Genomic DNA, 16,986 nt, shown 5'->3' with positions numbered 1-16,986 from the left:
GCCCCATGATTATATCAATGTACACAGCTATGATTTAATAAAAAAAAAAAAAAAACAGTAATGGATACAGACATCACAATGTATACACAAAGTAGAATAATTCAGCCTTAAAGACGGAAATCCTGCCTTGTGTGACAACGGAGATGACCTGCAGCTCATATGCAAAGTGAAATAAACCAGACGGAGAAAAACAAAGTCCACAGGCCAGACTCAGGGTAACAGAGTGGAAGGGTGGCTACCCGGGGGTGGGCGGTGGGGGAGGAGGAGATTGGTGAAAGAATACAAATTTTCGGTTATGAGTATATTCTGGAAAACCAATATACAGCATGAGGGTGTCTACAGTTAATGAAAATGATATTTATACTTGACATTCTCTAAGAGAGGAGATCTCAATCACAGTAGTTCCTCCAAGACCCCCCAGTCGATGTCTGAGACTGGAGAGAGTATCAAACCCCACATATGCTATGTTTTTTCCTATATTTACACACCTAGAATAAAGCTTAATTTATACATCTGGCACAGTAACAGACTAACAATAATAGTACTGTTAGTATTTTGAGACCTCAGTTGACTGGGGGTAGCTGAAATGACAAAAAACAAAACCATCCTGAGGAGGAACAACCATGGGAGGTGATGGGTATATTAATTAGTTTGATTGTGTAATCATTTCAGAATGTATATGTACATCAAATCACATTGTAGACCTTAAATACACACAATTTTTGTCAGTCATAATTCAATAAAGCTAGAAAAAAATAAAATAAAAATTAAGCATTACCAATATTTGATATGTGCGATTGACACACTGGTCCCTGCGTCAGCCTGCTGGTGTCGGTGATGTCTGGTGGCCTTGATGTGATGTATGCTGGATACCGCACACTGCCTGACTCAACCTCCACCCCCTGAGACCAGGAAGCTGCAATTACTAGTTTCCCAGACTTCCTTCAGCTGAAGTACTGCACAGTAATCAGATTCTGCTGGCTAAAGGTATCCCTGGGTAACCTGAAAGGTATCTTTTTAATTGTCAGGGGGCAAGCATAGTTGTAGAAATGTGAGTATCATTCCAGGGTCCAGTATGACTCCAGCTTCTAAGGTGGTAAGAAGCAGAGTGGTAACGACAGAGCAATAGAGGCTTCCCGGTCTCACTTCCTGATCCTGGATGGCAGCTGTCAGGCCGTTCTCCTTTCTGGAGCATCTGGAGTCAAGTGTAGCAGCAGCAGCACCAGCTCCCAATTGCAGCACAGACCCACGGGACTCCCCTGGTAGCTACCTTCTGTATTGCTTTGGGGTCGAACTTGGCAATCTGCCCTAAAACCTATTCGGCTCTTCCAACAATTCAGCAAACACCTCAATTTGTATTAAGTATACTCAGGAGGGTTTCTGTTGCTGACACTGGGATAGCAGGTCAAGTTTCCTAAAACAAGGTGGCAGTTTCACAGCCTCGGGAGGCTGGTTGTGAGTCCTCACGTGCTCATCCACTTTCAGCACATCAACCTCCTGCAGCTTTCAGGTGCCCAACTAAGCAGCTCTGCAGATCTCTTTGAAGTATGATATCACTAACAAAAGGACAAATGGATTTTGAAAAGGTTTATTCAAAGGGCAGATTAATCATAACACTAATAAAATACCATCAAGCAACAAGAAAACTGTAGAGCTAACAACTGCCCTGTTACCAATGCTGGTGCTTTATCCAAAATTACAAGTTATTTCCTCTTGTGACTTGAAAATGTTCATATCCAGAGACCTAGTACTTTTCCTCATGGGAATGTAAACAAATTAATTTTGAATTAACATTTCTGAGGTTTCCTTATAGCTTTGTACAATGAAGAGCCACTAGTACGTCAGCTCCATGAGAACAGAGAATTTGCGTCTTCTGCTTCCCGCTTTGCCCATTCCTAAATAGTGTTTGGCACACAGTAGGTGTTCAAGAAAACATTTGTTGGAAGGATGGGGGGAATTACAAGGTAAAAGGTGATTATCTGGCAAAGCATGAAAGTTTAACTTTTAGAAGAAAACATAGGAGAAAATCCTCAGGGCATATGACTAGGTAAAGTCCATCAACATGACACCAAAAGTACAATTCATAAAAAACACTAATTACAAGGGGGAGAAGGGGCGGAGGGAGGGCGATGGTGGGACCACACCTGCGGTGCATCTTACAAGGGTACATGTGAAACTTAGTAAATGTAGAATACAAATGTCTTAACACAGTAACTAAGAAAATGCCAGGAAGGCTATGTCAACCAGTATGATGAACATATGTCAAATGGTCTATAGAACCAGTGTATGGTGCCCCATGATCGCATTAATGTACACAGCTATGACTTAATAATAAATTTAAAAAAAACACTAATCACATGGACTATATGAAATGGAAAAGTGTTCCTGTGTGAAAGATACTATTAAGAGGTTGAAAGGACAAGCTCCAAATGAGGAGAAAATGTTTACACACTACATACAGAACATATATATATATATATGTTTCTTTTTTTATATTTCTTTTTTTTTTTTCTTTTTGGAAACATCACCCTCCGTTGAGTGCCATGGCATCACACAGCTCACAGCAACCTCCAACTCCTGGGCTTAGGCGATTCTCTTGCTTCAGCCTCCGGAGTAGCTGGGACTACAGGTGCTCGCTCACTTTGTCACCCTTGGTAGAGTGCCATGGCGTCACAGTTAACAACAACCTCAAACTCTTGGGCTTAAGTGATTCTCCTGCCTCAGCCTCCCTGAGTAACCGGGACTACAGGTGCGCACCACAACGCCCAGCTATTTTTTAGAGACAGGGTCTCACTCTTGCTCAGGCTGGTCTCCAACTATGAGCTACGGCAATCCACCCACCTCAGCCTCCCAAGTGCTGGGATTACAGGCGTGAGCCATCTCACCTAGCCCTTAACATATATTTCATACCAAGAATATATATCTAGACAAAAAACTCAGAATATATAAAGAACTCTCAAAACTCAATAATTGTTTTTAAAATCCCATTTTCCCATCAGGGAAACAATTAATTTAGGGAAAGGCATATTAAAACTACAATTAGATATCACTATACAACTGTTTGTTTGAAACACAGTCTGCTTCTGGGCTCAACCGACCCTCATGCAGCTTGGACTACAGGTACCCACCAAAACACCAAGCTAATTTTTCAATTTTTAGTAGAGACAGGGTCTTGCTCTTGCTCAGACTAGTCTAGAACTCCTGAACTCAAACTATCCACTGAGTGCTGGGATTACAGACATTGAGCCACTGTGCCTGGCCCCTATACAACTATTTTTTAACAGTAAAAATATAAAGTAATAATAATACAAAATGTTGGAGAGGATATGGAGAAATGTTCATTTGGATAAAATGGAAATTTCACATACTGCTGGTGAAAATATACAGTCGCTTTGGAAAATAACTTGGCTGTTTCTTATAAAACTAAACATGCACTTAAAATACAACCCAGAAATGCATTCTTGGTCTTTATTCCAGAGAAATGAAAACTTACATTTACATGAAAACTTTCCACAAATGTTCACAGCAGCTTTAAAGGTAACAGCCAAAATCTGGAAACGACTCTTCTGTTCTTTAACAGGTGAACAGTTAAAACTGTACTTTACTACATCCATTCAAAGAATACTACTCAGCAATAAAAGGAAATGAACTACTGATGCATATGACAACTTAGATGGCTCCCTGGGACATTCTGCCGATCACTGGCAGCGCCTGTAGCTCAATGGGTAGGGTGCCAGCCCCACATACTGAGGGTGGCGGGTTCAAACCCAGCCCCGGCCAAACTGCAACAAAAAAATAGACGGGCGTTGTGGCGGGCACCTGTAGTCCCAGCTACTCGGGAGGCTGAAGCAAGAGAATCGCCTAAGCCCAGAAGTTGGAGGTTGCTGTGAGCTGTGTGAGGCCACAGCACTCAACCGAGGGTGATAAAGTGAGACCCTGTCTCAAAAAAAAAAAAAAAAAAAAGCCCATCTCAAACAGTTACACATGGTATGATTCCATTTATGTGGCACTCTCAAAAATCACAGAGTAAAAAGATGGGCTCAGGGGGGAGGTGAATCTGAGCTGCAGGAGGGAGCCTCCCGGCAGTGGTGGGACGGTGCTGAACCTTGACTGTAGTGGTGGTGATGCAAACCTATACGGGACATTTTATCAAATTGCACAGAACTGTACACCCACCTACAAACAAATGAGCACATTAAAAACCAGGAAATCTGAATGTAGCTAATTAACAATACTGTACCAATGTCAGTGCATCTTGTTCATATGTGATGTTTATAAGATGTTACAACTGGGGGAAGCTGAATGAAGGTGGCACAGGACTCCCTGTACTATTCTAGCAACTTCCAGTGAGTCTGTAATAATTTCAATGACATTTCCCTTATCTTACTAGTATTTTAAGTGGAATCAAAAACATGTGAATAATACATTTTAAATTGACTGGAAGTATTTTCTATACTTACCACATACTCAGTACATCATCTAGTATACAGTCTACAGGAAAGAGGCATACACATTTTGGGGAAGATGATTCAATTCTTTATACTGCTGGGATGAGATGAAATGTTTATAGACCTGTGTTACAAAGGCTATAAAATTCAAAGACATACTATCCATCCTTTAAAAATTTTACTTGGAAAGGCAATATATGTTAGAACAGGAAAAATACTGGGCTGAGAATCAAAAGAATAACTCTAAACAATTTACAATCTCATTCTCTTTATGCAAGAGCTGAATGACGTCATTCTTAAGGACACTAACGCTAAAACCATTCACTGACTTGCCAGGCTCAGTCAGTGGCTCACTATCCACTGAGTGCTGGGATTACAGACATTGAGCCACTGTGCCTGGCCCCTATACAACTATTTTTTAACAGTAAAAATATAAAGTAATAATAATACAAAATGTTGGAGAGGATATGGAGAAATGTTCATTTGGATAAAATGGAAATTTCACATACTGCTGGTGAAAATATACAGTCGCTTTGGAAAATAACTTGGCTGTTTCTTATAAAACTAAACATGCACTTAAAATACAACCCAGAAATGCATTCTTGGTCTTTATTCCAGAGAAATGAAAACTTACATTTACATGAAAACTTTCCACAAATGTTCACAGCAGCTTTAAAGGTAACAGCCAAAATCTGGAAACGACTCTTCTGTTCTTTAACAGGTGAACAGTTAAAACTGTACTTTACTACATCCATTCAAAGAATACTACTCAGCAATAAAAGGAAATGAACTACTGATGCATATGACAACTTAGATGGCTCCCTGGGACATTCTGCCGATCACTGGCAGCGCCTGTAGCTCAATGGGTAGGGTGCCAGCCCCACATACTGAGGGTGGCGGGTTCAAACCCAGCCCCGGCCAAACTGCAACAAAAAAATAGACGGGCGTTGTGGCGGGCACCTGTAGTCCCAGCTACTCGGGAGGCTGAAGCAAGAGAATCGCCTAAGCCCAGAAGTTGGAGGTTGCTGTGAGCTGTGTGAGGCCACAGCACTCAACCGAGGGTGATAAAGTGAGACCCTGTCTCAAAAAAAAAAAAAAAAAAAAGCCCATCTCAAACAGTTACACATGGTATGATTCCATTTATGTGGCACTCTCAAAAATCACAGAGTAAAAAGATGGGCTCAGGGGGGAGGTGAATCTGAGCTGCAGGAGGGAGCCTCCCGGCAGTGGTGGGACGGTGCTGAACCTTGACTGTAGTGGTGGTGATGCAAACCTATACGGGACATTTTATCAAATTGCACAGAACTGTACACCCACCTACAAACAAATGAGCACATTAAAAACCAGGAAATCTGAATGTAGCTAATTAACAATACTGTACCAATGTCAGTGCATCTTGTTCATATGTGATGTTTATAAGATGTTACAACTGGGGGAAGCTGAATGAAGGTGGCACAGGACTCCCTGTACTATTCTAGCAACTTCCAGTGAGTCTGTAATAATTTCAATGACATTTCCCTTATCTTACTAGTATTTTAAGTGGAATCAAAAACATGTGAATAATACATTTTAAATTGACTGGAAGTATTTTCTATACTTACCACATACTCAGTACATCATCTAGTATACAGTCTACAGGAAAGAGGCATACACATTTTGGGGAAGATGATTCAATTCTTTATACTGCTGGGATGAGATGAAATGTTTATAGACCTGTGTTACAAAGGCTATAAAATTCAAAGACATACTATCCATCCTTTAAAAATTTTACTTGGAAAGGCAATATATGTTAGAACAGGAAAAATACTGGGCTGAGAATCAAAAGAATAACTCTAAACAATTTACAATCTCATTCTCTTTATGCAAGAGCTGAATGACGTCATTCTTAAGGACACTAACGCTAAAACCATTCACTGACTTGCCAGGCTCAGTCAGTGGCTCACGCCTGTAATCCCAGCATTCAGGAACACTAAGCTCAGGAATTGCTTGAGCTCAGGAGTTTGAGACCAGCCTGACCAAGAGCAAGACCCCATCTCTACTAAAAATAGAAAAAATTAGTGAATGCCGCAGTCCCAGCTACCTGAGACAGGAGGATCACTGGAGTCCAGGAGTTTGAGGTTGCTGTGATCTAGGCAGACGCCACTGCAGGACTTCTCTGGCCAACAGAGAGAGACTGTTTCCAAAAAATATTTACATAACAGACACATGTGGCTATTTTACATGCAATCTGTTCTTTATGACCTTTAATTTCTGATCTTTGAATTATATAAGCTTCTGTATGATAACAATATTCCAGTACATGCAAGTGTCCTGGTGCACATGCTTAGGGTCTGTGATGGTTCTTTCAAGAGGTAGAACATCAGTCATTCAAAAAGGAAGAACAAGCTGGGCGCAGTAGCTCATGCCTGTAATCCCAGCATTTGGGAGGCTGAGGCAGGTGGATTGCCTGAGCTCACAGGTTTGAGGCCAACCTGAGCAAGAGCAAGACCCCCATCTCTAAAAAATAGCCAGGCGATGTGGCGGGCATTTGTAGTCCCAGCTACTTGGGAGGCTGAGGCCAGAGAACCGCTTCAGACCAAGAGTTTGAGATTGCCGTGGGCTAAGACGCACAGCACTCTACTGAGGGTGACTGAGTGAAACGCTGTCTCAAATAAAAAAGGAGAGGAAGAACAACAGTTATTCTGCATCCACTTGAGGTAGGCTTAGTAAGACAGAATCTTTGGAGGTTCAGTATCCAGAGGAAGTTGAACATCCATGGGTAATGAATACCTTTCTGTTGAACCACCCTCTGCTATACAGAAGCATCAGCCATCTGAGTCCAAAACCAGCAAAGAAACAAGAGTCCTCTAAGCAGTAAAACCCCACGTAACAAGGTGCTAGCCCTAGAGTCCACGCACAGGACCCCTTGCTTCCTCTCCTGGAACACTGTCACATTTTCCCACCATCAGTCAGCAAGTGTACACGTGTGCTCTGTTCTCAGGCACACAGAAAACACCACGTTAGAAAGAGAAGGCGTCTACACAGGTAGGTGTAACGGAGGCAAACAGAGAGACGGCAGGGAAGGAAAGTAACGACCAGCCAGACGCGACTTAGACGCGAACGGCTTCACCCAGAGGCCAAATACGGTGCTCCGCGTATTGCTGGTTGTCTCTTCTGCAAACAAATTATTGTGAGTTTGTTGACACCCCAGACACGTAGATGGAAACACCAAACTGATGTATTTTTTACCAATATTAGATGGCATAATCCATCTGAAGTTTTAAAATGAAGAATCGAAACTATAAATTTTAAATTTATAGTACTTAAATTCTCTTTCCAGCATTCTTTAGTATTGGACCGAATTAAATCATTTCTGAAGGTTGCCATGAAATAAAGAGGAAAACCAAAAACTTTGAACAGAACAAAACAAGGAATCCTGAGAAATTGAAATATGATGTTGAAATCATTCAGGCAACAAAGAACATGTGAAAATTTTATGACCTAGAAAGTAAGACTGCATTGTATAAATGAGCAAACTAATGTTCCTTTTCATCAACTTTCAGATGCCCATAAAAACAAAAACAAACCAAAAAAAAAAAAAATCCACTTTAGCCTCTCTGAAGTGTGGATGCTCTGAAATAGAGATGTGTCTTGAAATTGCTGCCACCCAAGAGCAGGATATAGTTTGTGAAAGCCTTCTGTTGATACCCCTGGAATGATCAAGAAAGCACCAGGATCAAAGTGTCCTAGGTTTGACCAAAAATGGTCCTTCAAGTTAGGAAATGGTATGCACCTGTAGTCCCAGCTACTCAGGAGGCTGAGGCAAGATTTTTCACTTGAGCCAGATCACTGGAAGCCAACCTGGGCAATGTAAGTGAGACCTTATCTCTAAAGAAAGAAGTTCTTAGAAATAATTTTTTTTCAAGTGGCCATTCAAAACAATCTTCAAAAGATCACAAGCCTGTAAAACATAACCAATGCAGATATATAGAGAAAATACTAAAAACACAAACAGCATCCTTCTACCTTAAAAGATAGTACATATAAATCACCATACTACTTAGTAAGCAGTCAATAAATTTATTATTATTATAAGATGGAAAATAAGGACCAGTAGAGCTGATGAAAATATATGTGCTCCCAGCCTGAGCCAGAGTGAGACCTCATCTCTAAAAAGTAGCTGGGTGTTGTGGCAGGCACCTGTAGTCCCAATTACTTGGGAGGCTGAGGCAAGAGAATCACTTTGAGCCCAAGAGTTTAAGGTTGCTGTGAGCTATGATGCCACCACACTCCACTGAGGGCGACAAGGTGAGACTTGGTCTCAAAAGAAAATATCTGTGCTCGTAAACAATACTAGTTCACCAGGACTGACCTATAAAGCCCTATTTTGATCCAATAAATAGAACATTTGGAACTAATAATGGACAGCACCACTTTACATTGAGCCTGGACTTAAAACAGAACTAGAAACATAAATCGTTTATTTGAAAGTCACCTAATGATTAAATGAATATAAAAAAAGCATTACCAAAATGAATCTAATGATTTTCATGGGGGTGAGGAGTGGGGGGGGGTATCTCTTTCCCCATTATTCTCCAGCCTTATAAGGCTCTAGATAAATTTCCTCTAAGAAAACCTTTCTAACCGTGGAGCTACAACACATCATGAAAGGACCTGCTTGGATCTACTCACAGGATTTATACACATTGAGAAGAACTGAGTTACACAGGAATGCACATTTATTACAATGTTATTTTCCATTTATATGAGGTGTCCAGAATGGGTAAATGTATAATGTAGACCAATGGTTGCCTAGGGCCGAGGGTGGAGTGGTGATAGGGTGATGAAAAAGTTCTAAAATTGACGGTGGTGATGGAAAACACTAAAACCACTGAATTGTACATTCTAGATAGGGAAATCGTATGGTATGTGAATTTTATTGCAATAAACTGTTATTTAGAAATTTTAACTCTTCACAAACCTTGACAAAGCAAAATTGCTGCATTATAGTCATTACAGACACTGTCCTGGTCTGGTTGACCCTATCACTGACAAACAGGACTCAGTTAAGTAGTCCTTTTATTTATTTATTTATTTATTTATTTATTTATTTATTTATTTAGATGCAGGGTCTTGCTCTATTACCCAGGCTAGAGTGCAGTGGCACAATCATAGCTCGCTGCAACCTCAAACTCCTGGGCTCAGATCATCCTGCCTCAGCCTTCTGAGTACCTGGGACATACACGTACCACCATGCCAGGCTAAGTTTTTCTTGGGTTTTTGTTGTTGTTGTCTTCTTTTGTTTTGTTTTGGTAGAGATGAGTTTTTGCTAATGTTCAAGCTGGTCTCAAACTTCTGGTTCAAGCAATTCTCCAGCCTCAGCCTCCCAAAGTGCTAGGATTACAGGTGTTGAGCCACTACAAACTTGTTTAATAATCCGATTCTTTCCCCACAAATACAAAGATTGAATGGGGAGGGGGACGGTTTGCCACGTCCGTCTTGCAAATGTTAAAAATACTTCACAATGAATTTTAATATATTCAAAATAATCATTTTCATAACAAAAAACACAAATCCTGGAAAAGCCAACTATTTTATATCATTTTTAGCATAGAAGAATATGTATTGCTACTATATCAGCAAAATATGAATTATTTGCTTGGATACAGATGTAGTCTTACAATGGTCTTTAAAATGGATTCTTCCCATAAAGTGTAAGAAAAGACACGTCTGTGTTTGCAGAATTCTGCCCCACAGAAATAGCAGTGTTTGCAATCCAAAAAAAACAAGTCTAGGACTCAGAGAAGTCCTAGAACTCCACAGTCTCCATGACCTTAACCCATCTCCTGCAGAAGATCGGGTTTATTTCACTCTGGAAGAGGCTATGCAGAACAATACACACCAAGTGAGTGACGCTCACCGAGGTGCAGGCTTCACTGAAGCTCCAGACGCTCACGGAGGTGCAGGCTTCACTGAAGCTCCCTCTGATCACACCTTCCCCTCCACACTATTTACCTTGCCACAGAGACAGACTTAATCTCATCCTCAATGCCTCCCAGCATACACACTCTAGGTGCAGGTCTCAAACATTTGCTGAATGAATAGAGATTTTTCCGACTGATTAGGCCACCTGGCAGCTTACAGTTGGGCTTTCTGTTAAGGAATCTTTGGAAAATCTTTCCCCTCTCTGGGCTAGCTTAAAGAAACACCTAGAACAAGAGACTCTTCTCACCTACCCTGTTTCCCAAAAAATAAGACAATGTCTTATTTTAAGCTGTGCTCCCAAAGATGCGCTAGGTCTTATTTCCAGGGGACATCTTATCTTTCCTGCTAAGTAGGTCTTATTTTCAGGGAAACAGGGTACTTCCCCAGCCTAAACTGCAGCCCCCTTTCTAAATATGCAACCTAAGGTTAGAGTAAAATCTGTCAGTGAGTCAACCATGAATATTCTCTCTAGAGAAAAATCAAGCAATGAGAAGAAATTACACTTAAAAGTGTGTACTCCAAAAATATTTTGCGTTAAAGGCATGTTAACTGTTTAGCACATAGGTTTTGATCAACTTTTATAAAGATTATGACGTCTACATTGTAAACACAAGCATATTAGTGGCAGCCTTATATCCTAAGAAAAGAAGAACCAGAATTACGGACCATGGAGCAATTAATTTTTTAAGTATGGTTTTAAGTATATAAAAACCATTACCTTTACTTTATTAAATTTAAATAAATTTTAATTTTCAAGTAAGATAGTTGAAGACAGTCCTATCTAAAGGTAAAAGAAGGGCAGCACCCGTAGCTCAGTGGGTACATACACCAAAGCAGGTGGGACCAAACCCGGCCCTGGCCTGCTAAACAACGAAAACTGCAACCAAAAAATAGCCGGGCATTGTGGCAAGTGCCTGTAGTTCCAGCTACTCAGGAGCCTGAGGCAAGAGAATCACTTATGCCCAAGTGTTTGAGGTTGCTGTGAGCTGTGACACCACAGCACTCTTCAGAGGGTGACATAATGAGACTCTGTCTCAAAAAAAAAAAAGGAAAACATAAAGAATGGAAGACATAAACCTCCAAACCATTAATAATAGATACAATTGATGGGGCAATGTTATAAGACATTTTTATTTCTAAATTATACATTTCTTTCATGTCAGTATTTTATAACGAGCATGTGATACTTTGGTGATAAGGAAAATGATGTTTTCTTTTCCTTTAAACATAAACACATACTTTCTACAAATAAAACTAAAGTTGAACTTCTTTATGGTTCACGGTTTTATACAGAACTGGTGGACTAATAAAAACTGCTTGAGTAACTTTAGGCAACAGTAAAAATGAAATGGCTCCAACTTCTGTTAATGGTTTTTACCGACCAAACTCCACAATCTAATGAAGAAAATCTATAAGTCAGACCACAGCTTGTACTAAGAGGATTTATTGGGAGGAAAAGAAAAGAACTATCACTTCTGATTAGGAGAACAGAGGAAGAGCTTGCAGGCAAGGTGACATCTGAGCTGGGCCAGGAGGATGATCCCTCTTACTAGGTAACAAGAGTTGAAATTCAGAGCACAACTCTGTCCCTCCAAGATATTTTATACATAAAAATAGTTCAAATAGAGAACATAAACCCTGTCTACCACCAACACTACTTTACTAAAAAATTACTTTAAAAAGTCATAAAATCTGCTAAAGCATAAAACCTTTCCCACCCCACTTCGGTTTTTCCCACCTCCAATGTTTTCTTTACCATTTTGATAATAAACCCTGTGTCACTGTTACTTGGTACTTGTTACAGCACTGGGATAACCACTGTCTTTTTCCTACAAATGGTAATTTTGCATGTTCCCATTAAACTAAATATATTTCAGAGCAAGACTGTCATCCATTTCTACATTATCTTTCATAAATACCTGTCACTAGTTTCTACTTTATCGCCATAATACTTTTTAAATAAATACATACTCAATTGATGTTGACAGATTAAACCTAGTTCTAACAATTGTGACATTAAGGGGTGATCACCATCACAAAAGATGTCTGTGAGATATTATAAATTGTCTGAGATATTATAAACAATTAAATTGTAATTTTACATACAAAACAAAGAACATCTGCATTAATATCCCTTCCCCCAACAATGAGCCAATTGGTGTTCTTTGGTATACTTGTTCAGAAAGATGTTCATTTTTAAAAACAAAAATCTTTTTTTTTTTTAAATAACTCAAGCAGTCCAGTGGCTCACCACTGGAATCCCAGCATTTTGGGAGGCCTAGGAGGGAGGATCACTTGAGACTAGGCGTTTGAGACTAACCTGAGCATCACAGTAAGATCCTGTCTCTACAGAAAAAAGAACAATGAGCTCGGTGTGCGCCTGTAGTCCCAGCTACCCAGAGGCTGAGGCAGCAGGATCTCCTGAGCCCAGGAATTTGAGGCTGTAACAAGCTATGATGATACCACTGTACTCTAGCCTGGGCAACAGAATAAGACTCTTGTCTTAAAAAAGAAAAAGAAAAAAAGAAAGAAAGTAATTCAAGCAGCTTTTACAAAACATTATTTTTTCTCTCACAAAGACCTAACACAAGACATTTATTGAGCCCTGGGAAGGTTTAGGTGGCACAATCTGCACAGAAATGGAAGACAGTCTCAGCTCCCAAGTATCTCAAGGGACAGTTCACAAGTCAAAAAATGTATACAGACAAAATAACGTGTTTAAAACAAGGTGGAAAACAGAGAGGGTAACTGGTGGAACCACACAGACTGTGCATTTTACAAGGGTACATGTTAAATCTACAAAGGGTAAAATATAAATATCTTAACTAACTAAGAGAATGGGGTGAAGGCTATGTTAACCAGTTTGCTGAAAGTATTTCAAATTGTATAGAAAACCAGCACATTGTACCTCATAATTGCATTAATGTACACAGCTATGATTTAATAAAAAAATAAAAAATAAATGTGGAAAACATGAGAAAAAAATGTTTTCTAGGAAATAAAGCCTAGATATTTCAAAGATAATTTTTTATGTATATTTTTAAACATGCTTTTTCAAAAGTTCAGAATTTCTCTTTATTATTTAAATAAGCTGATAAGTAAACAAAGATAGAAATTTGGAAATTTGTTTTAACAATATTTCCTATTATGAGATGGAAAGGAAGATTATGCCTAGAAGTTTGCCTGACATCCTTATCGCGGATCAAAAAATAAAGAAAAAAAGACTGAAAAGGAAGAATACCAGGTGTAACAACACCAGATACCATCAAGATAACCACAAAAGATGTTTCTGTCTTCATTTCCTAAAATCTGTTAAGGATAGAATTTTCTTTCAAATGTTATTATCTGTACTTGACTTTTAGTTTCCCAAAAAGTTTCTCTGTTGTTACTGCTGAGCCCAGGAACTTATTAATACAGGGTTCCCTACAGAAGTTCCTAGATAGTGAGTTCAATCAATGAACACCTTAAAAAGTTAGTATTGCTGGCTCAGCGGCTAGGGCACCAGCCACAAAAAGCAGAGCAGGTAGGTTTGAATCCAACCCCCGGCTGCCAAACAGCAATGACAATTACAACCAAAAAATAGCCGGGCGTTATGGCGAGCGCCTGTAGTCCCAGTTACTTGGGAGAGAGAGGCAAGAGAATTGCTTAAGCCCAAGAGTTGGAGGTTGCTGTGAGCTGATACCATTGCACTCTACCCAGGACGATAGCTTGAGACTCTGTCTCAAAAAAAGTAGCGGGTGGCATCTGTGGCTCAGTGAGTAGAGCACCGGCCCCATATACCGAGGGTGGCCGGTTGGAACCCAGCTCTGGCCAAACTGCAACAAAAAAAGCCGGGTGTTGTGGCCAGCACCTGTAGTCCCAGCTAGTCGGGAGGTTGAGGCAAAAGAATGGCCTAAGCCCAGGAGTTCAGATTGCTGTGAGCTGTGACACCACAGCACTCTACCGAGGGCGATAAAGTGAGACTCTGTTTCTGAAAAAATTTTTAAAAGTTAGTATTGCTGGGCGGCGCCTCTGGCTCAAAGGAGTAGGGCACCAGCCCCATAAGCCGGAGGTGGCGAGTTCAAACCCAGCCTGGGCCAAAAACCACACACACAAAAAAAAAGTTAGTATTGCTGAGAAAGAAAAAGAAAAGAGGAAAAAAAACTAGACCAAGTGTTCATTCCTTAAAGAAGTAATTTCACAAAATGATTTAGAAAAATGAGCTCAGTAACAAGCTCATTTTTGATAACAAGTAGCAAAAAAAGACCACAGACTGACACACCCACTGCAACATTGTTTACGTGGTTGTAACTTGCACATCCAAGTACTCTACAAAGTATGTGCAGAAGAAACTGTCAAAAATGAGTACTTAGGAAAACATTCTTCTCTAAGTAAGCCTCTAACGAGGGCTGTACCGTTCCTGTGATTTCTTTAGCCAGTATCGACAAGTATTGCATAATGATAATGCCCAAGATGAAAGATTTCTTATACTTGTTCTGTCATTAGTAAAAGTTGCTGTTACTAATCATGCTGACTATAAATTCAGAAGTAGAAATCAACTTGACAAAAAATATCTGCTAGGCAAAGTAGCATTTTATAAAACCATTTTTCCCCCTACTAATCCTGTAGATCTCGGTAACCTGTTTTGCTGTGGGTTTTTTTTTCCCCCTCGCCTTCTGAGAGAGCCTCAGCCAGTGAGTCGGGGAGGTAGTATTTTACACAGTACGAAGGTTAAAGCAAATTCAGCCCTACCTAGAGCTCTTCCCTTCACAACACAACCCCTTCTTTACTTTTCACAGCTTGGCCTGAGAGAGGTCTATGCTCCCATACAATTGCAAATCCCAAGAAATGCGATCTTAGGTGGCGAGGAACCAAAGCAGGATGGTGAGAAAGATCGATAACAATCAAAACCACCTCGCCCTAGAAATGAGCCTCTCCAGAAGGCAGGAAGCGAGGCTCTGCCCAAAGAACCTGCCGCCCGGAAGCAACTTCATCGAACGGCCAAAAAAAGTTGCAGGGAGGAGCTCGCAGCCCGGGCAGCGGCTCTGGGCCGAGACTGAGAGCCGCAGAGACACCCCGCAGGCCGAGCCGGCCTAAGCAGCGGCTGCGCCGGGCGTGGGGCTGACCCCAAATCCAGAAAGCTCCGGGTCCGGGGTGCGCGGCCGGCGCGGGCACAGCGCCCGCTCCCCTCCCCGCGACCGCGAGCAGTGGGCGGGGAGACCAGAGCGCAGGCAGAGGCGGACAATGCCGGCCCGGCTGGCGCGCTCCGCAGGTCCCCAACCATCCCTTCCCGCCTGGAACTGCCAGCCCCGCGCTAAGTTTGATCCCCAGCCCGCCCTTCCCAGCCCGGGCGGCGAGGCCTCGGCCGCCCATCACTGCCACCCCGCTGCAGCCGCCTTCTTCCTCGCCGGGCGGCTCCGCGAGTCCGTGGAAAGGCGGGCGCGCGAGGAGAGCGGGGCGCGCAGGAAGGCGGCGCGCGGAGGGGAGCCGGGCGCGCTGGGGCACGGGGCGCGCGGAGCCAGCGGGCGCGCGAGGCGGCGGCGGCGCGCGGGGGGCCGAGCCGAGCTCGGCAGCGAAGGGGGCGCGCGGGACGGCCGGGCGCGCGGCGCTCCCGGAGGACCCGCCGGAGCTCCAGCGGGTTTTCAGTTGAGCCGAGGGCTGCGCCGCGCTGCGGTGTCCGTTAGGAACGTCGGCCCGAGCGGCGAAGCTTGCCAGCCATCCTGGCCCGCCTCCCCTTCGGCTCCCACCAGGAAGGGCAGCCGGGCGAGGGCCGGCGACCTCGCCTCCCGCCGGGAACGTAGCGCCTGTCGGTTGGCATCCCGGCGGCGCCTGGCCCCGGGCTGGAAGAGAAAGTAAAATGAAGCGCCTTTCCCCAGGAATACCTACCGGTCCCTGGTCCAAGTGCAGCCGCCTCGCTCCTCCGGCGCCGCCGTCCCCGCCCTCGGGCCCGAGGCTCCGTTCTCTTGACAATGGCGCGTCCCCTTTAAGGACTAATCCGATCGGAACCGATCTGTGGTTAAACCTCCCTCCGACTCCGATTTTAACCGGATTTCTCTCCTTCTCTCCCCCAGAGCCCGACGGGCGCCCGGCGGTGCTGCGAGCTCTTCCCACCCCTTCCCTGCCCCGCCCACCCCCTCGCCCTCCTGATTGGCGAGAAACTCTACAACAGGAACAGCGAGCCTGGACCCCCAATGGCCCCGCCGGCCGCCGCTCAGCGCCGGCCCCACCCCCGACCCGCCCCTCTCCCCCGGTTGGTCCTGCGCCCAATCACTCTCTGTCCTCTCCCATAACGTTGCTCGGGAGAACTGACAGTCAAGGCTCGCCCTCCCGCCCCCGGAAAGCGAACTTTATTTTTATTGGTAAAAGGACATCTTCCTGTACACCTGATTGGGCAGGGAAGGCGCTAGTCTGCACGCCCCTTGCCCATTATTTCTCTCGCAGCACGGGTTTGGGAGATTCAGCCGCCAAGTGCTTCCACTTTCCACTTTTTCTCCTCCTCCTAAGCGCCTTTCCCTTTAAATGTTGGTAGGGGTCGAGGACAGACTGGCGACCTGATTTGAGGAAAGCAGGAAAGGGAAAAGAGAAATTAAAAATC

The 16,986-nt window shown here is 42.9% G+C and overlaps 1 protein-coding gene across 10 annotated transcripts in view; it reads right to left on the bottom strand.

The window, feature by feature from the left end:
- The window catches only part of FRYL (FRY like transcription coactivator), a 267,043-nt gene extending 250,545 nt beyond the window's left edge, over positions 1 to 16,498 (bottom strand). For all 10 annotated transcript variants that reach the window (XM_053577717.1, XM_053577710.1, XM_053577715.1 and 7 more), the window contains exon 1: positions 16,278 to 16,498. The gene's annotated coding sequence lies outside the window, so the exon portion shown is untranslated. The remainder of the gene's footprint in view (positions 1 to 16,277) is intronic.
- Between the last annotated feature and the right edge of the window lie 488 nt (positions 16,499 to 16,986).

Source organism: Nycticebus coucang, chromosome 23 (genome assembly GCF_027406575.1).
Source record: "Nycticebus coucang isolate mNycCou1 chromosome 23, mNycCou1.pri, whole genome shotgun sequence".
NCBI classification, from domain to species: Eukaryota; Metazoa; Chordata; class Mammalia; order Primates; family Lorisidae; genus Nycticebus; species Nycticebus coucang.
Note: the sequence above shows the minus strand (reverse complement) of the source record. Positions and strands in the feature narration are given on the sequence as shown.